At 43.9% G+C, this 27,264-nt stretch overlaps 1 long non-coding RNA gene across 2 annotated transcripts; it reads left to right on the forward strand.

Annotated features, from left to right (window-relative positions):
- The first annotated feature begins 1,315 nt into the window (after positions 1–1,315).
- LOC108644263 lies at positions 1,316–26,592 on the forward strand. 2 transcript variants are annotated; one of them, XR_001923163.2, is made up of 7 exons: positions 1,316–4,627; positions 4,784–4,888; positions 6,883–6,981; positions 17,169–17,484; positions 20,080–20,236; positions 20,869–21,492; positions 22,005–26,592. It is a non-coding gene; the product is annotated as an uncharacterized LOC108644263 (long non-coding RNA). The 2 variants fall into 2 exon arrangements; XR_001923164.2 differs by lacking the exon at positions 22,005–26,592 and having other exon boundaries at positions 1,316–3,007; positions 20,869–21,340.
- Positions 26,593–27,264: the final 672 nt, after the last annotated feature.

Below are 27,264 nucleotides of genomic sequence, written 5' to 3' on the forward strand. Positions count from 1 at the left end.
ATATGGTTCTGTTGATATAAGCATAGGGTTTATTTTACACAGAAAGCACTTCCTGAGAGGTGACTGCACAACTCACAGGTTGCTGAAATGGCACAGAATTTTAGCCAAAGCTCCAGTGCAAGTTCTTGGCTCTTAGGAAGAATACTGAGGTCTCTGACTGCATGCACAAAGATGATGTTTATTTTTAAATATTTTATCTAAGAACCAGAGGCACGGGGTAGGGTGTTTTTCAGAGGATTATTCTGAGAGCAATTGACTTTAAAACCCTTCAGTACATAGAGAAGACTGTCAGGCTTTCTGCTGGAGAGCTTTCCCAAAGGATTTCTTTGACAGTGGTCAGGGAGCAGCTTCTGCTACCAGTCGTGCACAGTTGACATGGGTGAGATATTGAAATCTCTGAAGCTGTTCCTTCAGTGTGGCCTACAAAGAATATTACAGTGTGTATCCTGTTTGGCCTACAAGGGCATTGAGGTTCCAAGATGTGAAATACGGGGTTGGACAGTGTTTCCTCCACCACAGTGGTCTCAGCGTGGTTAGAGTCACACCAGTCCTGCACCATGTGCAGCTCCCAGCAACCAGTGACCTCTTTCTGCACATGGGCTCAGGCCCCTGCAGTGAAATGATCTTTGACATTGATGGTACAGGCTTTTATAGTTAGCACATTGATATCTAATTTGGTCAGACATCTGCATTCTCCTTCCTTCTCTGCTTCATTTAAAAATGTTTGTTCCTTGAAGGAGCTAATACCTCTCTCTACCTGTCTCTCCAATGCTCTTAACACTCAAGTCAATCCAAAAAAATCTGTTCTTTTACTCTGCTTTCCTCTTGCCTGTCTCTTTTGAGTGAGGGTCCTGCCCTGGGCCGTAGTGGAACTGTGGTAGTAAAAGTGAATGGGAAAGCTGCTGCTGTGCATGGTTCTCCTTGAGAAGGAAGCTGCTCTCGGCTTTTCCCTGTGCTCTCTCCCACCTTATAATCGTTTCAGTGTGCAGCAAAATGCCATTGAGATGGGTGTGGTTTGTCTTGCTCCTCTCTTTTCAGGTCCCCACATCAGTGATGCTGAAAGCCAGGGCAGATGGCTTCAGTCCCCTGCAGTGTGACCTTCGGGGTAAGATCTGCTTTCCTTTCTCTGCATGGGACTGATGGGTGCATCAGTTATTGTGTTCCTTAGTTGACTTAGCAAAAGGGAAGTTAGCTGATTGAATTATATGGTACCTTTTACTTTAAAGGTTTACTTATTTATTTAAGCAGTATTTATACTACAATACTGACTGATTCCTCAGATTTCCACTTCTTTAGATCTGCCCTGAATGTGTTGTCCGCCAAACCATGTGGTGGGGAATAACAACCCCCTCAAACTGCAGCACAGGTTTGAGGTGACAGTAGTTGGTGCTGTAGTGGCAGCTCTGCTAACCCCCCTGAGCAAGGTGTATGTGGTCCAGCAGGGTCTGTTGGTCTGGTGCTCAATTCAGAGCTGGGTTATGCTCAATCAGGACTAGTGTGGTGTTTGAGTAGGCCGCAACAGTTCCTCAGTCTTGAGAAATCCTTTGTTCAGTCTTAGGGATTTACTCATGTGGGACTTGGGAAATTCAGTTAGAGAGCCTCAGCTCTTCCCCATTAGGATAATAGAGGAATATCTAGGAGCATGCTGTACAATCCTTCTAAGTCAGTATCCTCTCTGTGAGTCATAGCAGTGCCTGTTCCCAAAGTGACAGACTGGTTTGATAGGATACAGTTGTGTCAGAGTTGGAAGTACACAAGTGCAGTTATTAAAAATGAATGCTGTATCCTCTTTCCCTCGTGTATCTTGTCACTGACATGACTTCACAAGTTGCAGATCTATTAAACATTTCAAACATGAAACTAGAGCTCATTAAGCAGAATGTTGTCTGGTATATAGCAAACTGTTTCAAATTCAAGACTGATAATATTTGTCTCCAGAGCTTTTTGTCTTCTAGGTTGTCACCAAGCAATCCAGCTGTCTGGGAATACAGCTTGTGCTTCATCTGATCAGAGTCTGACTGTCCTTTGGGGTGAGGTAGTAGGTTGTATAGTTTTAGGGCTATGCCCTGCCTGTCACATAACTATACAATCTACTGTCTTTCCTGAAGTGGCTGTGATGCCAGCGCTGGATGTGCCTTTGAAAGACAACACAGAGATTTTGCAACTGTAACATTCCCTGGCTCTGCCTGTACATTGCATTTGGCTCTTGTACACAAATGTCCTTACAGTGTTTAGATTCCTCTATTTCCCATTCAGACCCAAAAGCCATTTCCTTTCTGTGGTTTTCTCAGAGAAGGGGGGGTGTGAGTGAGCCCTTTTCCCAGTCTGCAGTGGACTTGCTCATGCCCAGCGTTCCTGCGCTGCCATGAGAGTGACCCTCTGGAAACAGCTGACCCACTTCTCCTTTACCTTCTGGCATTTGTGTCCATGGTCAACAGAAAATGCCACTTTGGAGTCAGCAGCTGTTTAAATCCACTTTGTGTCGGCTGTTTGAGAAACTGCAAAGGGACGAGCTGGACAAAAACCAAGGAGGATATCTTCCAGTCGCTCGTGTTCTGCCCTGGAACTGGTAAATGCTTGAGCCCTAAGTGAGAGATCTCTTTAATCAGTTTTGGATCCTGATTTCACTTGCTTTTTGTTACATATTGCTAATTTGGGAGGGACAGTGTTTGCACTGCAGTTGTGATGTCTCTGGAGTCACCTCACCCATTCTGACTGACTTCCAGTGGAACTGTGAGGAAGGGTCAGCAGGCCACAGTTACAGAAGTGGGTGGGACAGAACGTGTGTGCAAATGGTGAAATGTTGGTTTCCTTCAGAAGATGTACATGATGCTCTAGCAGGATGAGGTAGTAGGTTGTGTGGTTTCAGGGTAGTGATTTTGCCCCAATCAGGAGATAACTATACAACCTACTGCCTTCCCTGATAAGCAGCATAACAACACCAGTGTCTTAATTCGCAGAGAAATGAGAGCTAAAATATACTGAGACGTACTTCTGAGACAGCAAAGTAAGTCTAGATACAGTTGTTGTTATCCTGTCACTAATTGCTCTACATTTAGATTTTAAATGTAGATTTTTAGTAACTGCCTGCAAAATAATTATCCTTTTAAAAGTCTTTATCATGAAAAATTGAATTAAAGAATTTTTAAGTATTTCAAAGTTTGTCTGCTCTCAATCTGTTTTGTTTCTGATTCATTTGAATGGAATGAAGCTATTATGGGAAAAATGCTGCAAAGTTGCATTCAGGATGTTTGTATTTCCTTGACATCTGAGTGCAACAAATTTTACTAGCAATGCATTGGTTTTGTTCAACTTCCCCCTCCCTCAGGAATCTTACAGTGTTTTACAAATAGTACCAGATGAGTCGCGTGACTTCTTCAGCAGGTAGGCTGTAATAGTGAAAATCGAGAATGAGAACTAAAAACCCAAAAACCAGACTGGTCCCTTAGTTTCTCATAAGCAGGCTCATTTCATGACTTTTAATGACCCCCAAAGAGAATTCTCTGCTATCTGAGAGGCACAAACCGCACCTGGAAATCCATGGACAGAAAATATTGGGTCCATTAAAGATATTTTGAGAACATGAACTTACACCATAAATCTGTGGAAGAGGGGAAACATAATGGCAAGGTGATGGGTTTGGTTGCACACACAGAACTTGTTCTCCCACATGCAAAATATACCCAAAAATAGGAGAAAAGGCAGTTTAATCCTTCCTTTACACAGCAAGACAGGTTCTTTTAACATCTGCTTTTGATGACAAAAACATCTCACTTGTGGAACTGTTAAAACACAGTTTGCAGCACTGGGGGATCTGGGAGGTTTCAGTGGAATGCTGGACTTTACAGACCTTCCTGGGCAGATTATTCCCTTGTGGAAGCATACACACTCTTCTCTCTGGCTTCAGCCTGGGTTTGGTACTGTCTCTCTCACATCTGGTAAAAAACTACCCTGCGAGCTTGACAAATGGTGTTGCAGCAGTGACTATGTGAAAATCAGATGGGCAATCCCATAGGTCCTATTTTTATTTAGGTTTGGCTTGCTGGCTTGTTCTGGTGACCTCTGCTGAGGTTCGGCGTAGGATACCCGTGGTTACCACGTGGTAACTTATTTCCCCTGAAGTTTCAACATGTTCACAACTTTGGTTGTATTTTCTTTTTCTCTCCCTTTTTCTCCTGTTTACCATGGGTAAAATGAAATGATTGATGGCCCAGGATTCAATGATTCACCTTTTATTTCCCTGTCCTACCAAATCTTAGAGTCTGAGTTTGGAAGTTCAAATGGACAAATAAGTTTCCATTTCATTCCCCTTTGCAATTCAGCTTTTCCAAAGCTTAATAGGTTTTAACTGTAGCACAAAGAAACCTTATAAATACATTACATTTCAGACATTCATCATGTTCTACTGTCTGGCAGAAAAAAGAAAAAGTGATCATTCACATTTTTTTATCAAAACTTGAGTAAAATGAGTATTAGAAAAGTCTCCCTCAGAAAGCCTCCACTTTAGGGTTAGACCTTTTCACACTAGAGCAAGGAAAAAGATTTTATTGTTTTGAATGTGATAGTATATCCCTAGCTCAAGCTCTTCCCAGGTTTCCAGTGGCGGAGCTGCGTCTGCGTGAGCTGGGTGAGTAGGTGAGCTCACAGGCAGCTCAGATGGCTCTGGGAGGGCTGGTCCTGCCCGAGCTCCTTGGCAGGACTGGGAGACAGCTCCGGGGCAGCTGGGAGACAGGCTGTGGTTTGGCCACGTGTGGGCCAAGCAGGTGTGACTTGGTTTTTACAGATGATGCCGGGGAAGCAAACACCTCGACGTGAGCGACGCCTGGGCTGTGCTCCAAGCCGTGATACACGAACCGTGTGCCTCATCCCACAGGTTATTCCCCCAAAGGTAGGTAGGTGCACTTTTTCCCAAAAAGTACTTTAAGTAGTTTTGCCGCTGTTCAAGGCCAAAGAACTGTAAGAACTCTTTTTTGGTGGTTTTTCTGTGCTCTGGGTTGGCAGCAGACCATGTTTTTCAGCAGCAGCAACACGGAGGATATGTTACTCACTGGATACTTGGAGTTTCTCCTTAGTTTAGGTCCCCTGATGGCTGAGGGAGGGAGAGGATTGGAGCCCGGCAGGGCCAGGGCAGAGGGCATGGGCTGTGGGGCAGGGTGAGCCCCTTCCCTGCAGCACAGCAGGGGAAGGAAGGCTGTTCCCCTCCCTGGTGAGGAAGGTGGGCTCAGCCCGAGGGCGGATGGGGCCAGGCTGCGGCTGCCTTCCCAGCCCTGGCCCCACTTCTCCCGTCTAAAGCTTCTCCACACTGATTTACAGCTCCCTCTGAGTGCCTGGGATGGAATTAGAGCCCCTTGTATTACACGGTGCCTTCCCTGTTATTCTTGCTGCACGCCACAGATTTATGATGGCTTTTAAGCCAGGCAGCACATAAAGAAATACGATCTTAACAAAATGTAGAAGGGACCAAAGGAGGTCAAAGTGTGGGAGCTGAACACTATATGGTGATCCAGGATTTCCTTTTATTTACTGCTCACACCTTTTCAATCTCCAGTGGATTTTGGCTGTCTCAGGCAGCCCTACCCTCCATAATCCTCTTTACCATCAGCGGATGTCATTTATTACAATTTAGCACATGTAGGAAATCCTAAAATGCCATTGGTGAATTAAATGAATTTTAGACAAAGTGCCAGAAAGACACACAGCATCAGGGTAGGTAGGAACCCCACACTGATCCGAGCAGGCTTTCTGTCTTGTGCCATCTCTTGCTGTGGCATCAACCTGGCAGAGCTCCTCTGCTTTTGGTGCTGAAGGAGAATCCTTTGTCTTTCAGGGAGGCATGGAGCAAAAGCTGTGCCTAATTTCATTGATAGGACTGAGGGACAAGGAAAGAAGTGCTGTAAGCAATTCTACTCTACAGCATTATCAATTATTCCTAAACTGTAGAACAGAGGAAAAATACAGGCCCTGCCCTTCCCCTGCAGATGAATAAAGTGAGCCCTTGCCCCAGGTGCAGGATGGCTGGAGCACAGGGCAGAGCTGCACGGAGTCACCTGTGGGACCGTGGCCTGCACTGAACACTCTGGGTCGGGCTGCACATCCAAACAGCTGCCAGGAGGGAGGGAAGCTGTAATTACAGCCAACAACTGACTCCTGAGCCGGTGCCTGCTGCTGACATCCTGGTCTTGAACCAGAAGCCAGGAACAGGAGTTTTTTTCTCCTAGGTCAGGGCAGTAATGCCCTCCAGCTACAGTATCATTCCCTCCATTAGTAAGACAAGGTCTGGTGTGCTCCCTTTCATTCAGATTTATTATCATTATCTCTCTATCTGAGGAAAGAAATTTGTCTTCCCTCTGATTACAGCCTAGGGCTATAGCAAGGCTCCCATGGCCTGGGGTGTTTGGTGAGTTTATTTGGCAGGTGGGGAGGGGAAATGTTCTTTTTGAAAGGCACACAACAGTTCAAATAATAATTCATCTGCTCTTCTAAATTTTCAGAGCAACATCCTCTCCAGTTCTCCTGCTGCTTGTTGCTGGTCCCATTGTAAGCCCTTTCTAGAGCAAGGAAAGTTAAACCAGGCCAGTCCTTAGATGCTCTTTGGGAATTTGAGAGGCTACTAGTCCGCATTTGAAGCACCTTTCCCTTACAAGTCTGGACTCCTGTAAGACAGACGTCAGCACTGACAGTCAACACAAAACTGCCTCCTCTTCTGCAGGCAGATTTGCTTGACTGAGTTGAGAGGTGATTCGTGTTCATGAAGTTAGCTGCACCTCTTTAGTTTTCTTTTAGCACAGGTTATGGTTAAAGACAAACTAGTTGCTGGACATAATTTGGAGGAGGTTTGTTGCTCTGCTCTGTCACCCACTGCTGCTGCCATTTCTTTCCCAGGTGCCAGCTCCTGAAAGCCTGGGCTTTGCCCAAGGAGGTCACCACTGTGGGGCTTCTCCTGAGATATCTGGTCTCCTTCAAAGTGGCATCCACAGGAGGGTGAGTGATGTCACTTTTTCCTCCCACTAGCCTTGGGACCTTCGTGTTCCCCAGCTGTTTTTCAACTCATTACTGAATTTCTCATGCTTATGTCCTCACAGTATGTGCTGTTTATCATGACATCAAAACCAATAGCTTTTGGAAACATTAACACTACAGCATGTCTTTAGTGTAACATCTAAATCAGGCGGTTCTTGTGTCTTTTGAATAAGCTGTAGCACTGATAAAGTGACGTATGGCAAGACCTGGTACAATATGAACACGCTACCTCCTTTTGTCCTCAGTGTTGTTCTGATGACTTGCCTCATCAGGAGATCCTGTGGTTTTGCTAAGTGGTTGTTCTCATCTTAGTCTTTCCCTATTGATGGTGTGGAAAAGGTGAGCAGGAACAACTAGATCCTGCCTCATGCAGCAACAGGCCTAGAGAAGGGCAGATTTGAAGTGATCAAAAAGAGCTGCTTTTGCCCAGGCTGTTGTGGTTAACCACTGGAGATGTGGAATGTGCTGTGGTGCCCTCGGCAGCTCATTGAGCTGTCAGAGTGTGAGGGGCACATGGGGATGAGCACAGTATATGTAGCACTCCTGCCTCAGCTAAGGATGGATCCTTGGAAGGACAGTCTCATTTTTTGAAAGGACTTTTTCAGTTAAGTTTAGAAGTTGTGAAGGGGTTTTTTTTATGGCAGGAGCACTGGTTTGAAAGAGTTTTGGCAAGAAGCTGTCACAGTGCTGCACTTGCTTTCCTTTGGATGGTTTTCTCTTTGGTAGGTTTTCTTTGCAGGAGTGACTTGGCTTGAGAGGAACGTTGTGGAGATAAAGCTGCTGTATTTGTGGGGGTCCCCCAGTTTGGCCAGGGTTAGACTTGCAGCTGAAAGAAGTCTGAGCTAACAGCAGACTTTGCTAGGGGTAATCAGTTAGTTTACTAGTTAGTAATTTTTGCATTGTATCTCCTTGCCTTTATAATAAAAGGCTTATGCAAGAGTCATGAAGATGTTCCTCTGATTCTGCTTTTCCTGTCATGAGCCTCTCACCCTTGATTTGTGTGCTCAATTATAACCATTCCAGTGGGACACATTACTCAGATTTTATGATAGAATGAAAGTATAAAGTCACAGCCTAAACTGTATTGCACTTCTTGCTGGGCTTGTAATGCATATTTAAATAAAGAAAGGTCAAAACACTGCACCAGCATAGAAAGGGGCATGTGATGTCTTTATGTGTAGAACAGGGATCATCCTGTGTGCTTCTGTGCCAAGGCTTTAGCACATTTAAGGGCACAAAACCGGACCTATCTATTTAGCATGGCGAGGATATGTTGTAACAACAGTCAGCTACTGGAGAGGGGAGGGACTGAACCTTTTGCACTTGCTGTAGCTCTGTGCCTCACAGTTCAGGGGAACACCGACTCCTCTTTCCTATATACACAAAGACAGACCTTACTGCTGACAACAGAATAACAGAAATTTATCATCAGTTCTAAACGCTGAAAATGTTCTGCCTTCTTGGGGTGGAAGAGATCCAGAAACAGCCAAAACCTCTGAAACATAGCTATAGTTTTCTACTTTGTAGCTACAAGCAGAAAATAGCCCTGAATCAATACTGAAGGCCTGAAAACAGTGCTCTGGGTGTAGAGCGTATTTCATCCCAACCAGGGACTGCAGGAAACCTTGATTATACAGCAATAAATGCTGTGGGCTCCAGAGCCAAGGAAAAGGCTAATCAAAAGCAAACTTATGTATATAAATATAAATCTGGTGATACAGTCTCTCGCTCTTGCATCTGAAATATATATATAGGCCTCTTCCTGGAGACACCAAATGATTTAGACTTCAGTTTCCCTTAAGAAGCCTCTCAACTGCTGGTATCCAGTGCTAACCAAGGGCACCAGTCTCCCGTTGCTTTACATGCCCAGCGTTATCAGCTCCTCAGTTCTGGGCCTCATTTAAGACCAGGTGGTGGCAGGAGAAGCTGCTGTGACTGGTCAGCACGGATAATTTTTTACTCTCCCTTGTATGGTGTAGAGCAACAGGTGTTGATATTATTAGGTTTCGCTGGAGGCATTTTGGAGAGAAATCACATTAGGCCTGAATCAAACAATGAAAAACAGAGTAATGTCTCCATGGGTCACAAGAACACGTGGAAGAAATGACAGTTTATGTAAGCAGCAATAATGTGTCAGCTTTCTCTGAAAGGGCTGCATAAACATGTAAAATGCAAACAATGAGGACAATATAACTAATTGGCTTAATAGACACTGTAAAGCAACACAAGACGGGCTACCAAGAGAGGCTGATGTGGTGCAAGGAGGGACATTTGACAGCCTGTACGAGTAAGGAGTCTCTCAGACTCTGGTGGGTTTTTCTGTGAGAAGCTATGCTTGAAGGAGGTTCTCAGAAGTGACTAAATCAGAGCATTAGGAAATCAGTCTGTTAAAAAAAGTACAAATTGATTAGTGATTACAGAATGGGGTTAGTAATCTGTTGCAGTGAGCCGTGCAGTCAGCCGGTCTGACTGAGGCGTGAGGGGAGAGCTCAAGGGAAAACCTGTGCTGTGGGCACCTGGCAGAGGGGCTGCTGCCCCCCAGTCCCATTTAATGTTTTGGGACACAGGTGAGATGTCTCTCTTTTCAGTGAGACACAGGTGTAGTGCCAAGCACACGCATACATGCTTTACCCACATGCAGATGTTTGGGGCTGCTGGGGACGTGGAAGCTTGAACCGTGCTGGACTCGTGTCACCCCTGTGTGCTGAGTCACCCCTCCTTCTACATCCCTAAAACAGAGAACCAGACACGCCTGCAGCTGCCAGGGTTGTGGTGTTACCCTGCCAGTGACACCCAGGGCACATCCTCAGCCACCATACATCGTCCTCAAACTACTGAAACACTGGTTGATCTAGGGCCCTTTTAAAGCTGTGTGACAGCTTTACCTGTGATATCAGTAGGCAGCACTGCAGACTGTATCTCCAGTAGCATCTGAACCACTTGTTTTCCTGGAACATCTGTTTTCAGCTGGAGGAGGAGGGATGGAGACAACACTCTTACTCATATAGCCAGGCAGCTAAAACACGCTGAAAATCAGAGAAATGACAGTCCTCCACCAGCCCACAGCCTCTGGATCCGGGGGGCATGGACTTTGTCATGTGGAGCAGTCAGCTACAGATTAACAGGGAAAAGAATACTTTCTGTCCTGCATACCACAGAATTATGCAGTTATTTCTTTCTTCAACTGCTTTTCTGGTTCACTTCCAGTTCTCAGAAGAATCTCAGCCAGGCTGAATATGAATTTCAGCTGAACCAAAATCTTTGCTGGTTCAATACCCTTTTCTTGTTGTGATACACAAATTAACTAGGAATTACGATTGATGAGTACAAAGATCATTTTTTTGCTCTCATAGTGTTATCTGTTCCAACTCCTAAGTCTTCCTGTTTATTGGAGCAACAGTGAGGGATGATCAGAACATGTATTCTATGTAAGCAAGGTACAACATGAGAAAGACAGTAAACAACCCCTGCAAGCACCTCTTACAAATCTGGGAGATGTATATTATGCATAACAGAGGCCTATATAGAGACAAAGCAGGAGTAGACACCATCAACTTTGGATGTTTTGAAGCCCAAATGTTACAATCTGGACTGAAACTCTGCGACTCAAACCTGCCCCTGCTGAGGCCAGCATTTGTTTTGAAAATCTAAAATGAGCTGAACCCCAATTTCTATTTACAAAAGATGAATTTAATTTTTCAACCACCACCCTGCCACACCAAAAATACTGGGAACAAATTATCAATTATTAAAACATTAATTATCAATTACTAAAACACATCCAAAGTACTAAAAGTATCTTTTTAACTGGAAATTTGACCACCAAGCCTACGTTGGAGAATCTCTTCCCCATAACTGTTTTGGCATTTAAAGCTACTTGCAAAGTTAGCAAATAAATTCTCACAAAGTGCTGTGCTGCAAAGGTAGGTATTGTTACTACTGTTATTATTAATGTGCTCTTACAGGGAAACAGGGCCAAAGGAATTCAAGTGTTCTGGCACAGAGAGATTTGACCCCAGCTTCCCCCCGTGCTGACAGCACTGGAGCGTGTCATGGGCACAGCCAGCCCCTCCTGCCCCGAGAGCCGCCCAGCCGGCAGTGCCCCGGGCTTTGGTGGAGCATCGCTGCTCCTGGGGGAGGGCTCAGGTAAATTACAGCCGGGAACCTTTGAGAGCCAACCAAAACAGCCCCGAAATATCCCCTGCCCCCACGGCCAGCAGCGGCGAGGCTGCCGCAGGAGGGAGCGCAGCCATCCCACTATAAATAGCAACTCCACTAAAATTAGACAGAACTGGCAGCTCCCGGCCGTGAATGGGAGCTCTGTTAATATGCTCATCAGGTACTGGAAGGGCTCCAAGTCTGACAAGGCATGCTATGGCACAAATGTTCTGTGCCTGGAAAAATGAGCAGGAATGGCTCATGAATAGGCCTGGCATGTTTTCCTAACTGGATAATAATGTGACAGACTGCCTGGTTATATTTGAAGGAGTCCTGCAAGTAGGGATATTTCTTTCTCCATGTTTCTTATTGCATGGCTTTGTTTATGCCAATAGAAGATGCTGTTAAATCTAATGAATAAAGAAAGGTGGGAAATCATTTAGGGGAAAATTAACACCCAAGTTAAACCAAATTGAGTAACAGTGTAAGTTTATAGTATGTAACTGCTTTTGGATGTTTTCGTTCAGAAACGTTTCAGGGCTCTCTGCCCTCCTCCATGGTGATTTACTGAACAGTGAATAAAAGTATGAGTTGATGGTACACCAGGTGCTCGGTACTAACTGACCTGTTCCCCTGCTGTGGAAACACCAAAAATGCTATTTGGCTTTCTCCAGTTCAAAACAGACCCTATAGCAGTGCCATTATGGTCACAAAATGGCAGAGAAACTTCAACTGCTCAGATGATGTATGCCGACCTTTTTTCCTAGGCATAGCACCATTGAAATCCAATCACCTCTGCACCTGCTATCAGTCAGCCCACACTTCCATATATAGCTTTTTTTTTCCCTAAAAAATTAAGTTACTTCATACAAAGGCACCTTGAGGGCACACTGCATTTCCACAAGGGAAGTCAGAGCCCCAGCAGCTGATGAATTGTGAATTTACACCGAGCTTATTGTACAGTGTCTCTTGCATGTTGATAAACCATTAGTTCACTTCAGTTTAATTCACTTTGAGCATGAATTCAGTTAAGGTAATTATGGCCAGCTGACTCCTAAATGAGTGTCCATAGAGAAATTACATATGTTTGAGTTATATTCACTTTAAATTCACATGTTTTTTGTTAATTCACTTTGACATCTTGTGTAGGACAAGCCATTGGTATCTTAGTTGTGTGCCAAAGCACCTCGAAGATATGGGGATTTTGAACTAGTTTCAACAGGCAGAAGAAAAATCAGTTGCTCAGAGGCTACTTGATGAAAATATTGTAGGGTTTTTTTATATTACATAGAAGACATATGAATGGCTCAAACATAAAAAAAATAATTAGACATGACTATGGTAATTTAAGGGGTTCTTTTATGACAAGCATTAAAATTAAACAGTATAGTACTGGGTCCATGCCTTTCTCAACTCAGTGCTTGCAGCTGTAAGGAAAACACAAATTTACCCCTATTATGTCCCAGTTAATCTGATCATTTAAATGGGTAAGATATTTGCTACCACAGTTGGTTCCCCCCCCCGAAATCGTCTCTCATGTATCCGTATTGACTTGTTTTTAACGCACAGAATGATTTGAGTCGTGTGTAACTTCATTTTCGTTCTGGGCTCAGGAAATAAGCAGAAGTTACTCTAACTCCAGCTCATAAAATAATGACCCCTTGAGACTGCCACTGCTCCAGTCCTCCTGCAGCTCTGCCACTGTCCTGTTACAAAGACTGTTGGTGGCCTGAAGGCCTCACAAAGCTGTGACCAAAGGTGGGTTTAACCGTAGCTTGCGGATTATGGTTTTTTACTTAGGAGAAAGTTTGTGTACACCAGCACTTTGAAATTTAATCCTACAGGGGCTAAAAACAAAACTCTTGTTTCTCATGGAGGGGATTTAGTATTTGGGTTAACCACTTGATTAGAAAGGTTATGACCTTTGTTTATGGAATAGCTGCTGTGTTTTTAGCCCAGTAGGAATGAAAGCTTTGATGTCCCGAGTGCCAATAGTGAACGTGTATTTTCACTGGAGAGATGTTATGTGTCAGTGAGGAGCAGGAATGAAGCCTAATGAGGACCCAGACAGGCTTGTTGAATAATTGTGTGCATGAAGGGAAAACAACCAAAGCAACAAACTTACCAAAAACTGTCTATATGAAGATATAAAACCTGTTAGGATATTGCTGCATTTCTTTTGGAAGATGGCACACACACTTCTTAAAATTAGTAATATATCTGAAGAAAAGTTTGAGAAACAAAAATATTCTGGATTCTGAACTGGGATTTCAGTAGAAAAGATAATTAAACAAAAGCTAACAAAGCAACTAATGCATGTTCAGGCTCCACAATTCCATCCGACTCCATCAATTCTTTTTGCCGCATTTCCAGTCTCTCACCTGCTCCCCCCCAGCTGCCACTAGAGGTCAGGTGTTTATCGTTGTCCTCACTGCTGGCAATAAATAACCCCTTGAGCTGCAGCTGAGGAAACGACCTCCCTGCACACCGCCTGGACCTGTGCGTTTGTATGCAGGTAGAAGTACAAATCAGAAATCAGAGCAAAGCTGAACTGCAGATTTGTACCACGCTTATGTGCTCTTTACAAATCAGAACACTTAGTTAGGATTTCGTGTGAGAAATTTGTAGGTTTTAGTGTGCTCTGTATAAAGATGGAATTTCTCAACACACAGAGACATTCATTGATCTGAGTTATTGCTGCACCAAAGCCAATAGAGAAGCTGTCAGTAATGGTGATGAAAATAATTGTTAGGTGCAGTAAGTGCAGATTTTGAATTGTATAGGGTGTTTTTTTGCTGTAACTTGTACCAGCCCAAAGCAGGTGATTGTGCTTCTCACGTGGTGGTGGGGACTCCTGTCCCTTGCATTTAGGCTGGGTCCTGTTAGGTGAACAGTGGGATGATGTGCACCCAGCAGCTCCACAGTCTGACTTAAACCAAAATTGCCAGGGGGATATAAGCGTCAAGGAAATCAAGTCCTCACAAATTACATTAAAATTGGCAAGTCAAGAGAAACACAGGTAGTGTTTGCCTGCTGACGTGGTCTCTTCCCACTGCAGAAGTGAGTGCCAGCTGGGCAGGCAGCATGAGCATAGGGACAAATCAGCTACTTTGCCCCAAATGAGGGATGCTGAAGAAGTGCTCAGTATAGGGCTGGAAACAAAGGACACAGATTTAAGGGAACTAGGGGAGAGGAGGTGAGCAGCTCAAGTTCCCAGCACACACTGAGCTCCTTCTCAAAGCTTAGTGTACCAGTCATATGCATTAGGAATAAGGGAGAAGTATGTTTATTTGGGTTTGGGAGGGTGGGTTTGGGGGCTCTTTTTGGTAATAGAAATAAGTCTTTTTATGTTTGGTCAAAGGATAAATGGATACTCTGCTAAGCAGCAGTATGGAAAAAGGGTGCAAGTAGTTTTATCCCCGTTTTGTATTCTCTCCACCTTGTTTTTAACATGGCCTCACACAGTGCAATCGTTGGGACAAAAGTCCACAGTTACCCAATGTCCGTTTACTTCACGCAAATATTTTTGTTATGATAGAATCATTATTTTAGAGGATGGCACAATGGTCCAGTTACTATTTTAAACCAGCTGCTGGTAATATGAAACTATTCCCAGAGTACTTCAGAATAGTACTGTATGGTTTGCTAAAACTGGATTTAGGGCTTGCTTTAGTGGCTTTGATGACTACGTTGCTCAGATCTGCTGTGCCTTAAAGCTCTGTCTGCTCAGAAGAGGGACTGCAGCATTTCTTTCCAACCAGAGAGTAATTTAAACAGAAAATATTTCATTTTTAGGTTTAAATAATTTCCGGGGGGGGGGGGCATTTTTTATTTGTAGAGACAAAATTGTATTAGGACTAAAGAAAAAAAAATCAGTTTATGGGAAACAACTTATTTGTGTTCTTGTAATGCCATAAGACAAATGCAAGGAGAAATATTTTAAACAAGAGAAAATGGTTCTATCCAGTAAGTGTGAATATAATTTCAGTAGGTAGGCACTCATCTTCATTTCACGCAGATGGTGCTCACAAAAAAGTCTTGTAAATACATTGAGTGTTAAGATGTCTGTCTAAAATATCACCTGTTATATGAAACTCCCACTAATTTGTCATCAGGCCTGAAATCTCTGCAATACACCCTGTAATTGGGTTGGTTGTTTGGGGTTTTTAAATAGTACATTTTTCTAGGTTTAGAAGCATCTTGGTATATCCTGGACTCTTATAGCAACAATGGCTTATCCTCATGGACAACCTTTCCTTTGTTTCTTAACAGCAGCAGGGTTGAACTAGATGCTCTTTAAGGTCCCTTCCAACCTAAACCGCTCCGTGACCTTCTCTGTATCCAGGGAGGAGGGCAGGAAGAGACAGTCCCTTTCCCTCCTCTGCTATGAACTTGGCAAAAAGGTGCCTTGGATAAGGAAAGTAGTAACAGCACAGGGAAGAGTACCAAAGAACTGCACTTGTTACAGCTGTTTTCTGCAGGGCTGAATCCTTAAAAAACCCTGCTGCTGACTGTACAGTCCTGGGGGTGAGCGGGGCACGGCGTCCGTGCGTGCTGACAAGTAGGAAGAGTAGCTCTGTTCACACCAGGTGGCTGCACTTTGTAAAGCTAAGCCACTGCAGGTGGTTAGTCTTTCTTCTTTTTCTGAAAACAATGCTTTGTTAATGCATGTAATGCTGGAAGGGTTAATATGCAGCAATGTGTTCCCTGCTTCTGCCTTCCTCTCTCTGTAAGTTCTCGCCCAGTTGCTGGGGGAGGCTCATCAGTCAGAGGTGAATATATACAAGAAATACAGGCATCCATATGTGTTACTCGGGACAAAGGGATAACATATGACTGGTTTATGTGGTTTGCAGGAGAACTGACCTCCCATCAGCTGCAGTTTTGCTGCCACGGATACTTTTTGGCAGTGATATGAGAGGACAGCAAGAATGCAATTTTGCTGGTTTTTATAGTTTTATAAAATAGCTTTCCGGCTTAGGCTCTTCTACAGCAGTGAATCTGGCGAGGCAGAAATAACCCCAACACTTTTGTGTCCCAGAATCCCTCCCAAAAGTAGGTAGAACCTGCTCCTGGGTATTGGATGGACAGGTTGCAGGGTACTGATGGACACAAAAGGGTGGAAATGTCGATAGCCATCCCGCCTGCAGGCTCCCCTCGGAGTTCCTCAGTGTCCAAAGAGTACAACTTGAAGGTCTCCGTTTCTTTCCTCCACAATGTCTCTGCATCTGGTATGTCTCAGCAGTCCACTATTTTCCTTTCCTGAGCCTCAGTCTGAACACCACCCATAAAAACGGCTGCAGCGTGCCAGGCCCCACACAGAGTTCAAAACATAGGTGCCACATCAAGCTTTCATGGTGACCTTTACTGTGACCCTTGTGTCCCCCAGTTCCTGGGAGTTCTCTGCTGCTCCAGCATAAGCCCCTCTGGGAGGAGCTGTCCCTTTATTTGCTGTGGAGCACTCTGCTGTCCCGTGAGGAATAAAAAATAACAGCGGTGGCTTCCAGTATGCTCGGCATGAACGATGTGGCTGCCAAGAACCAAGGCTTGATCCTCGTGTTCCACAAAAAGAACGGCTCAGTGTATTTAGCACATTGCTCCAAGTGATTAATCCAGCCAATAAAGGCGGAGGTTTTTCCTAAGGTACATGAATATCTTTTAAAACTATGTTTTCGTTCTCTTGAAGCAACAAAGAATTGAATAACCTAATTTTTACTAGTGCTATGATGACTTGTGATCAGGAATGGAAAAAACAATATAAAATAGTAGCCTACTGTATCAAACATATTTGCTCAATAATCTTTTTGGTATCCAGGAGCTTATCAGAAAGCTCGTGCTAGGTACAGGCTGCCCTGGGTACAACCTGCTGTTCCTGCTGGAGCAGTGTCCAGTTCAGCTGTCCCAGTTCAGAGGGCTGCACACAGGGTATGTTGCAGGAAGCATTCAGTGTTTTCATATGTTTCTGTTATCAAACTTCTCTTTTAATGTAGGGGTCGTCCCTTCAACACAGAGTAATTCTGCCTGGAGGCTATTTAGTGAAGAGCCTTGCTGGTTTTGGGCCCACTGGAAACTATTTATCGCTGTTTACAGAAGAGAAAAGCCGGGCCACCAGATTAGCAACCAAATCTAAGACTGATTTCAAAGTACATTCTCCGATAGAACAATACCCATCTTTCCAATTCAGGGATGGGAGCGGATACCTGAGTAAAACATCACTGTCGAAAGGCAGCCTGACTTTCACCAACTGTGGGGACAAAAAGAATATGCATACCTTCCAGAAGAAAACACTGTAGCTAGGCCTCAAAGGTAACTAAAATCTGACTAGATTAATTCAACATCTGTCAGTTGTATTTCTAAATCAAAGCATCATTAGTGTAATATACGTGCCAGCTGTAAAGTTCTTATTTCTGGAGTGAAAAAATGTAAAAGCTAGAAACAGAAAAAACGGTGAAAACCTGTTGATTGTTCCAACTGGGCTCTTCTAGGATTTTACAGAATTTAGGGGGAAAAAATCAGCATTGTATTTTATTTTTAATCAGAGATTCATTAGGCCTGGACTAAGTACAGTTTGATTCCAGTATTCCAGTCTGTTTTTTTAATGTATAGTTCACCTTTATTTATGTAATAAATCATATTTTTCTGTATATAGTTCATGGGATTGATAGTGGGATAATGACTGACTCAAATTTTTTGTGTAAGAGCAAATGTAAGTTGCAAAGCTGTCTTAGGATGTTTAGCTATGCATTGGCAAACAGCACTGTATAAAATTGAGTGAAGTGCTAAAATCTAGCCCCAAAGAACTGAATAGTGAGGTAAACAGGAGCAAGAATTCAAGTATAATTACATTTATAGCAGTCAATGAAGAGTTGACTAATTAGAAAAAAAAATTTGCAAAAGAAATAGAGCTTGAAGGAATGATACAAAGAGAGCAGGAAAGGATAGAGGGTGCTTGTCAAGAGAGACATTGGCCCAGTCAGGGGTTTGAAGATGGGGGAAGAAAAGAGGAATAAAACCAATATTGGTGCAGTGGGAAACCAAAGGACCCAGAAGGGATTTCAACCACTCTGATCTGTTTTTAAATATCCAAAGTGAGTGGCCTTTACCACCTTCTTCCAAACTGTGGTTTAACAAACAGGTGAAATGAGGTAACACATTGCAACTGCCAGGGGAAGGTCTGGGTTCCTCCTGCCCTCTCCCGGTGTCCTCTCTTGCCCTTGTGCCACCTCTGGTCTTCCGTGGCTCCCAGGTGAGGCAACACAACTCACTCACCTACAGACAACTGGCCAGTCTTCTCGGGGGCTTGAAAAAACCAAATACACCAAAGCCCAAAGAAGGTAAATGGTGGAGCCTGTGCCTGAAGGAAGGGTAGGAGGAGGGAGTGGGATTTTCCATTTTCAGCAGTGCTGAGCTGCTGCCAGAACACCTTAAAGTGCAGATCTGTAGCCTGTGACACCTCACTTTGAGGATTTCTTCCTGGCTCAGTTTCCTAACATTAGCCTGTGGCATTGCCCTTAATAAGAAAAAAAGAGACTTTTTTCACTTTGTGTTGTAACTGAAGCTTTACTGGGTCAAAAAAAAAAAAAAGGCTTGGGTTTGTTTTTACTTAGAGCACAGTCATAGGTAATAGCTAATCTAACTGTACAATCCAAAGCGGAGAGACAGCACTTGTGATTCTACCTCCGAGTAATTAGGTGATGTCAGCACGCTCACACCCCCAGTTAATCTGCCCTCATTTGCCCTGTAATAACATAACAGTGCTGTGCCTTCAGCCCTGTTTTCAGTGGCAGAGGTACCTGTCTCTGGGTATGGGGCATCAGAGGCTTTTTGTGCATGTCTGTGTGCGATGACAAACCTGACAACACGTGGGAGAGTGACAGGGCACTTTACCTTTTACACAGCTCCAACAGGCAAACTCCCAGAATGTAAACATTTCAGGATGAGACAGGCAGGGTAGGTATATACTGACAAGACCTTTTTTCTTTCCAGATTAAATAGAAATAAACTGGAGGTATACTGAGATATCAGATACATTTGAAAATCCCAGTTTGGACATTAAACAAACATTTGTAATGCTGAACCCCAGGATAAACAGCAAATATTTTGTGTTCTCTAACAAATATTTGGAAAGTGACACGCAGATGAGTTAGGTAATCAAAGCAACTGCAATTGGTAACAAAACTCTAAATGGATGCAAAACGCTGTGATATAGCTCTAATTAACTGCTCTTGTGTGATGCTGCTCGTTCGGAACAGCATCAGTGATCTGCCTGTCCTGTCCTCAGCATTTCCCAGTGCCTTGGGAATCCTTGGGTCTCCAGCCCTGGCTATAGGAATGGGGAACCCAGACAACCAGTGTATGTGCACCCCCAGAGGTGGTCAGCTGGCAGGAGACCAGCTTTGGAATATTTGCCGCTGTACATTCAGACCTTATGGATTTTGTCTGCCAGTTTCTAGAGCCAAATGTACCTCAAGCCATAAACAGGAGGTAAACAGGGAGAAGGGGAGAGAATTATATTAATATATGCAAAAGCTGATAACTTTTTTAAGGTATGGGGGAAGCCCTTTAAAATAACTCAGTTAAAAACTAAACCTCTGATGACACGAGTATGCAGAAAAGCAGACTTCACAGGCCTGCTGCTTAGAAAAGTTCTTGCAGTTGCTGCTTTCAAACCATGTATCCAGATTTTTCTTCTGGCTCTCACTGCATTTAGAGTGAGTGAAATGATCCAAGAAAAGAAGGTTTCTTCATGTATTTTTTTTTAACTGGCAAGACATTAGCTCAGGGATTATTAAGAGAACAAAAGTGGAAAATACACTGAATATTGCAAATCTATAAGAAAGCTTTGGGAAACATGCTGGATTTTCATCTAATTCTGAACAAGACAATTTTTATTTCTTGCAGGTTCATTATCAAATGATTTCCATGAGGTCGAGAGGTTTCCAGCAGTGAATGGAGCATCTCAGCCTTGGTTTCACAAAGGAGAGATGGACCTAGGTGCACAAGGATCTGTCATGTGCAATTGTGTTTACTTGTGCCTGTTTGCTAACCTCCAGCTTCGGTGAGTCACAGTATTTTTACTACCATGCTGTCCATTCCATAGGCTTTAACACACTCCTCCACTTAATTATTAACACAGTCCAAAGGTATCCACCCCTCTCCCACACAGATCTTTTAGCTAAACACAGCTTTGAAACCTCTTCTTATTTCAAATTGTTCCTTACGGTTTGGATAAATACAGTGTTAGCAGCTGATGCTTTGGTGTTGCTGCAGTGACGTCCTTCCCCAGCTCTGCAAGCTCAGAAGGCTCCTGCCACTGCTTACATTCCTCATGTCCAAACAATCAGGACTTGTCCTCACTCCAGTCCTACAGACATCCTCTGGCTTTGCTCCTCATGATCCTGTTGAAAATGGCCTGTTTTTCCAGGGTTCCCTATAGCCATCTTCTAAGCAAAACAAGCCCTTTGCCCTCTTTCCTTATCCCTCAGATCCCCTGCTACTACAGTCACCTTCTCTGTGTCCTTGGTCGGGCTGGACTGGGGTTTGATGCCAGGCTGATTTGGGAGGTGGTGCAGATGGAAGGAATTCAGCTCCACCATCACAGTGTGCCACCTCCAGGGTGTGGGGCGTGTGCCATGAAGTAGATTGTGAAATGATTTTTATTTTCTGATGCTTTTTTCTCTTATTTTTCAGTGGAACAGGTCCCCTGATCTGGTTCACAGCATGGCCCTGCCAGGAGCTGGAATTGGGAAGATTGAGGAGTGATGCAATGTGGCATGAGGACAAAAAAGGTGGAACTGGGTGTTGGGATGTTTCTGAGGCCACAGGATCAGAAAACTGTGGCCTTTCTGCTGCCAGCCTGAGGCGAGCCTCAATTTCTAGCCACTGGTGATCTTGTTAATCTGTTTTATAGCACAGTCAATCTGCATATGTTTTCAAGTCTCATCTGACCTCACTCTTCTGTTATTGAATATCTTGTTTAGAAATTCTTTTATCAAACACTTAAAACAATTTTAGAAATACTTGTTTTAAAAAAATCTAGGACTTAATTATGGGCAGCTCCTATTCCCACAGCAAAGCTGGTAAGTGTAAAGAACAGTGAGAAATACTTGAATCAGAACATGGACAGTCGAAGTTTAAAGGAAAAACTGGTACCTACAAAGCATTTATACGTGTGTTGCTTTTGTTTTAAAATTTGACTTGTAGATGTGCAATGATTAAGCAAAGAGCTCAGAAATGGACTCTGTGGTTGTTCTTCATCCCAGGCCGTTGTGGCCAACGCTCAGTGTACTGGTTGCAAACGCTGGAAAAGGCTGGGTGTGTATCACTGCAAGTGTTAGTCATGGCCTGGAAACAGGGTAGGAAAATAATTGAAGCTGAAGTTACTCAGCTAATTGCTTTGACTAAGTCTCACATTTACACACCCTAAGAGCCTAAACTCAACATTTTTACTTGACAATACTTGCCCTTCCTCTGGGGGGAAGTAGTACAAGCGGTAAGTAGTGCAAGTGAGTACAAGGCAAAGAAACTGCTCGTATGAAGGATCCTGGAGGACTGCCAAACTGACTGGGTGAGCTCTGGGAAATGCACTGAGTGGACACACGGCACCAGTGCCACGTGCTACCACTCTGGACACAGCAGCAACCTGTCCTTTCCTTTAACTGCCTTGCTCCAAACCAAAGCACAGCAGCTTAGCTCTGAACTTGTCCTCAGGAGCCACTGGACTTTGCACCAAAATGAGCACACAAGCACTTGATTCGCACTGCCTCTCTTTGGGTGCTCTGGCAGCAGCACAGCCTGTAACATCACTGCATCTCCCTCCTAAACAGATGTGCTTGGAGCACGAAGAACTTGGCCTGAGGTGTGCAGAGTACGGAGGCAAACAGAAGTTGCATCGTCAGTTTTAATTTCTGCACTTGGACTGAATTATTTACAAAGAGATGAGATCGCAGCAGGCTGACATTTTCACAGCAATTCCTTCTTGAAATCTGCATAAACAGGGACTTCTGAAGCTTCCATTAAGGCTACAACTAAAGCCAGACAAGAGTAGATAAGCACTGCTGGGAGCATGCTGGGAGTATTTGCCAGTGACAGCTCAAGCTGATCAAGCCATGTGAGGGAACACACACACTGCAGGGAAATAGAGGAAGACACTTTTAAGAGAAAACCAAGAAGTTACTAATAATTGCATTAAGAAACACGATGCACCAAACATTCTACCTTCCCTCTGTGTTCTGCTGGGTCATGCTCATGTACAAGCTCTGCAGGGGAAGGGCAGGTTTTCTGCAGGATTCTTAGAGGAGAGTAGAGAGCGCACAGGTGTTACAGGAAAGAAAGGCTGGGAATTGGAAACAGACATCAAAGGGGGTACAGAGTTGACGTAAATAGTAAAGAGACTTGAGAGGGGTCAGTGAAAGATGGCTTTGGCTGGAGAGGGGGTAGAATGAAGGCCAAAAGAGATGTTGCAATAGTCAGCTTGTAAGATACAAATCATAGCTATGGTGGGGACAACAGGGACAGATTTTAAGGATGTTGCCCAAGAGAATCTCAGTGAGACAGATAAAACACCGAATGGGAAACTGAGACTGGGGAAAAGGGGCAATGAAGACTTCACAGAGCCAACAAAACAAAAGTAGGAGCCAGTGAGAAGCCTGGATAAGGAAAGAAACTCTTTCTTTGAAATAGGAAACATTCAAACAGTATTCAGTTCAAAGGACTGGAAATACAGGGATCAATAAATTAAAATGCATTAAGCAATTAAATTAAGAGTGCATCTATTTCCAAGGATAATAGGAAAAAACTTCAAAATAGGAGCAAACTGTTATCCCTTCAGTCACACTGTGGCATGTACCATGTGCATTGAAGGAAGGAGCAATCAACCCCAGTAACAGAATAAAACTTCTATCCAGTTCAAGATACCAAGCAGTGACTTGTTTTCTAAAAATGTGTAATTTTATTATATTAAGTCTAGCTGATTTTTAGCAGTTCTCAGAGATAAAAACCAAACCCCACAAATAAATCTGCTAAATCCTGCAGAATATGGTAATGTAGTGTCCAGCACAAAAAGAAACATATAGAAAAGGAATCTTACACTGAAGGAAGAAATAACTCAGATGAGAAGGTTAGGCAAATTTGGGGAAGAAAAGCCACAGCTGAGTTTTAAGAGAAATTGCTTATGCCCCATAAACTGTTTTCAAGTCACTCATTTCCCCTCTGGTTCCTCCAGAAGAGCAATGAGAGGATTGCCAAACATTCTGGCTTAGGAAGCGTTAATAAGTTCAAAGCACTGTGATCTTACATGCAACTGTTCTGAAGGCTTTTGGACACAGGAAGAGACGTATGGAGACCTGGAATGTTTGATCTTGACACTCTGACAAATAATGAATTATTTTAATAAGGAAGAAGTACTGAACAAAGTAACTTTTGAATACAGATAGAAGTTATCTGAGTGACTGAGTCTATACCTTACGTTGATGGCATGGTAAACATCTCTAACGAAAATTTATAAGTAACAACTTCAATTGCTTCTTTTGTTGGGAAATACAATCTCAGGTTTAAAAACAAAACAAAACAGGAAGAATGTCTAAATAGTTTTGTGGAACACTAGACTTGTGTAAACCTGTAACTCGAATCCTGGTTCCATCCAAAACCTGTCATATTCAAATGAGGTAGATGAGCCTCCTATGATTTATCTAAATGTTTTCATTTATCACCTTTAGTCTTAGAGCTTTGTTCTAATCCAGGAGAGAGACGTGCATCTGAAAAAAAGCCAACCTGCAAATCCAGCCTGCCCTAAAACCAACAGCCAAGCAAAGCAGCACAGACATTTCTGTATCCAAACTGCTCTACTGGGGCAGAGCTTCCTAAGGAAAGCTCAGGGTGGATACATCTCACAGATCTCCTCTGCTCCAACAGTTTTCTTGGCTGTTGGTTTTTTTTAAGGGGCTTGGTCTGGTTAGAGAGAATTGCTCTTTAAACAATAATTTGCATACTGTGTATATTAAATGAATCAGAAGTAACCATCTCCTGTTCATTATCACATGGGACTTTTGGCTTTGACATATTTTGACAAGGCACAAATGGGCAGGATTCAGTGTGCACAAAATTATACATAAAAGGCATAAATTATGCTTGGATAGTTTTCTAGACTTCTGCTAGTGACCTCTGTTCATAAAACTTCTTGCCTCGTGATGGTCCAGCCTCTTCTACTCATTTAAGAAGAGTAATTCAGTGGTATTAAATTAATTTTCACTTAGCACATGTTAGCTCTGTAAAACTTCAATAATCACTCAAGGACAAACAGAACTGTATATCTGCTGTTTCAGCTGATAAAGGGCTGGCTACGATACTGGGTGCCTGCAGTGCCTGTTCAAACAAATACCCGAATGGGAAGGCTCTGTGGCTGTATCCACCTTCTTGGGAAAATCGTTCGTCATGACCCAGCATAAGCAAGGCCCCATTGTCTGCTAAACCCTTTGTCATCAAATCAGCAAGAGAAACCACAGCAACCATCTGAGTGCAGGGTCAGCCCACTTCCCGTGTGTTACCTGTAGCTGGAGGAGGTGATGAAGGTGCTGGCAGTTTTTCCTGGTGTAGTCTCTCTCCCAGGCTTCTGAATGAGTCTGTGCTGACTGGATCTGCTCATCTGCTCCCACAGAATTGTTTTGAGAGGCTCCATGTCTGGCCTTTAAATAAAGGAAAAGGAATTTTTGTTCTGCAAAGGAAAACATTTTGTGACAGAAATGCTGCATGTGGCTGTGCAGACCTCTGGCAAAGCTGACTGGCTACTGGAAAGATGGAAAATCAACTACTGCACAAATCTGGCTGCTTGTTTCACAACTGTCAAGTTGTTAGGCAATAGCAATAAGGTTATTGCATATTAATAGAATATAACACTAATTAAATCTTATTCCAGCTAAAAGCCTAGTAAGTAATCTACTTTGTGATTTCTAAAAGCTTGCACATTTAAATAGCTAATGGATGTTTATGATATTTAGTATGTTATTAAGATTCGAAATGTGATACAAATTTACACAATTCAGTCAGTAATCTACACTTTAAAAGCTCTTTCACTAAAAAATGAATCAGTACAGTCTCCTGTATAAATATTTTAAGTGCAGAATAGATTCTACTCCTTCACTACAGATGCTTTCTGCAACATCAGCAGTTTTTATGGACGAAAAGTATCCAAATTCTTCAGAAGAAACACTTCCAATACAGGGATTAAGAGAGCTCTCTTCCATGTCTGGGGTAACACAGCCCTCCCTGCTGACCGTGCTGTAGATGGAGGTTGCTACACATTTGGTGTGGGATGAGAAGCCCACAGCTCATAAACAGGAAACAGCCCACAACTCATTTTAAATTCCACTAAATATTTTGTGTTTTTACTGCCTTGGATGTGCTTGTGCGTGAGTCAGGACGAGATGAGCTCAGCAGCTAGCATAAAGCTCAGCCAGCCTGGCAGGCCTCTCACTGGCAACAGTGGTGAATCCATAAAATGTGTATATTCCTGAGGCAAAAGCCTGCATCCATGCCAAGATATTACTTTGGGGAATTTTACTGCAGTGCTTGTGCCATGTCACCTCAGGGACCAGCAATACGAGCATGCTTGCAAATAGACCTCCTAAACCCAATCGGAAAGTTCAGTATGGAAACTCATACAAAATGTCCTCAGTTTCCACAGCTTCCTTGCCCACACATGAGGGGAAACAGGTTGGAAGGAAGGAAGGAACCAAACTGAATGAAAAACTTGTCTTCTCAGATAATAGCTTTAATGGAAATAGTCCCTGATGCTTGTTATCAGCTGATCTCTGCTACACACAGACTGGGAGGAAATACATAGGTGTTAAAATTGGGAATTTACCAACTAAATCAAATTATTCTTGTGGCATTGGGTGTTGTCCCGGCTTGGAGCAGACCTTGGAGGAGCACTAGTGATTGAGAAGTTGGGCTGTGACCAGAACCAGCTTGAAATAGTCTTAAAAAGGTTAAAATAAATGTGAGGGCTTTCATTAGCTTTGTTTTCTGGGATGTTTCTGTTGCCTTTTGCTGGTTGGTATAAGCCATGCTTTTGGGGGTTTTGAGCCTCTGCTGTTACTGTTGTTCCTCCACCGAGTGCTCTGGTGTCCAGGGCCATGTGCTTAAATTTATGAGACATTTGTGGAATTTAGTGTGGTGCTCACTGCAGTAGCGGCGCTGAGCCCTCAGGACAGTGCTCTCCTTTCCCTTCTGGGCCTCAATCAACTTCCCATTGGAAACATCTGAAGCGACTCATGTTTCACCTTCCCAGCACTGTGCCATTGGCTACTCAGGTCAGTGATCAAGTGGGTTTTCTTATAAGTTTGTTTTTTGGGGTTTTTTCCCTGAACAAAGTGCAAATGTGAAGGCGAACACGCGCTTCCATGATTTTGGAAAGCCAGCAGTGTTTTTGTGCAGCGATGGGTCCCCCCTCGCCTGCCCTCAGGCAGGCGGGCACACACTTGATTGAAAGTCTTGATGCCTTAGGCTCGCCTACCTCCGCCCCGGATCTCAGTGAAGCTGCGGCGGCGCAGAGGGACCCAAGGCCGGTGGAATGTGAGGTGAGTAGGGGTCTGAGGGTTCTTTTCTTCCATTTTAGGCAACAAGGGGTCTGAGGGGAGTGAGGACTGTGAGGGGTGTGAGGGGAGTGAGGAGCGTAAGAGGTGTGAGGACAGTGAGGGGTCTGAGGGGAGGGTGTGAGGACAGTGAGGGGAGTGAGGGGTCTGAGGGGAGGCTGTGAGGGGAGTGAGGACAGTGAGGGGTCTGAGGGGAGGCTGTGAGGGGAGTGAGGACTGTGAGGGGTCTGAGGGGAGGCTGTGAGGGGAGTGAGGACTGTGAGGGGTCTGAGGGGAGGCTGTGAGGGGAGTGAGGACTGTGAGGGGTCTGAGGGGAGGCTGTGAGGGGAGTGAGGACTGTGAGGGGTCTGAGGGGAGGCTGTGAGGGGAGTGAGGACTGTGAGGGGTCTGAGGGGAGGGTGTGAGGGGAGTGAGGACTGAGGGGTCTGAGGGGAGGGTGTGAGGACAGTGAGGGGAGTGAGGAGTCTGACGGGAGGGTTTGAGGGGAGTGAGGACT

The sequence above is a fragment of the Manacus vitellinus genome, unplaced genomic scaffold (genome assembly GCF_001715985.3).
Source record: "Manacus vitellinus isolate BGI_N305 unplaced genomic scaffold, ASM171598v3 scaffold_104_pilon, whole genome shotgun sequence".
Classification (NCBI taxonomy): domain Eukaryota; kingdom Metazoa; phylum Chordata; class Aves; order Passeriformes; family Pipridae; genus Manacus; species Manacus vitellinus.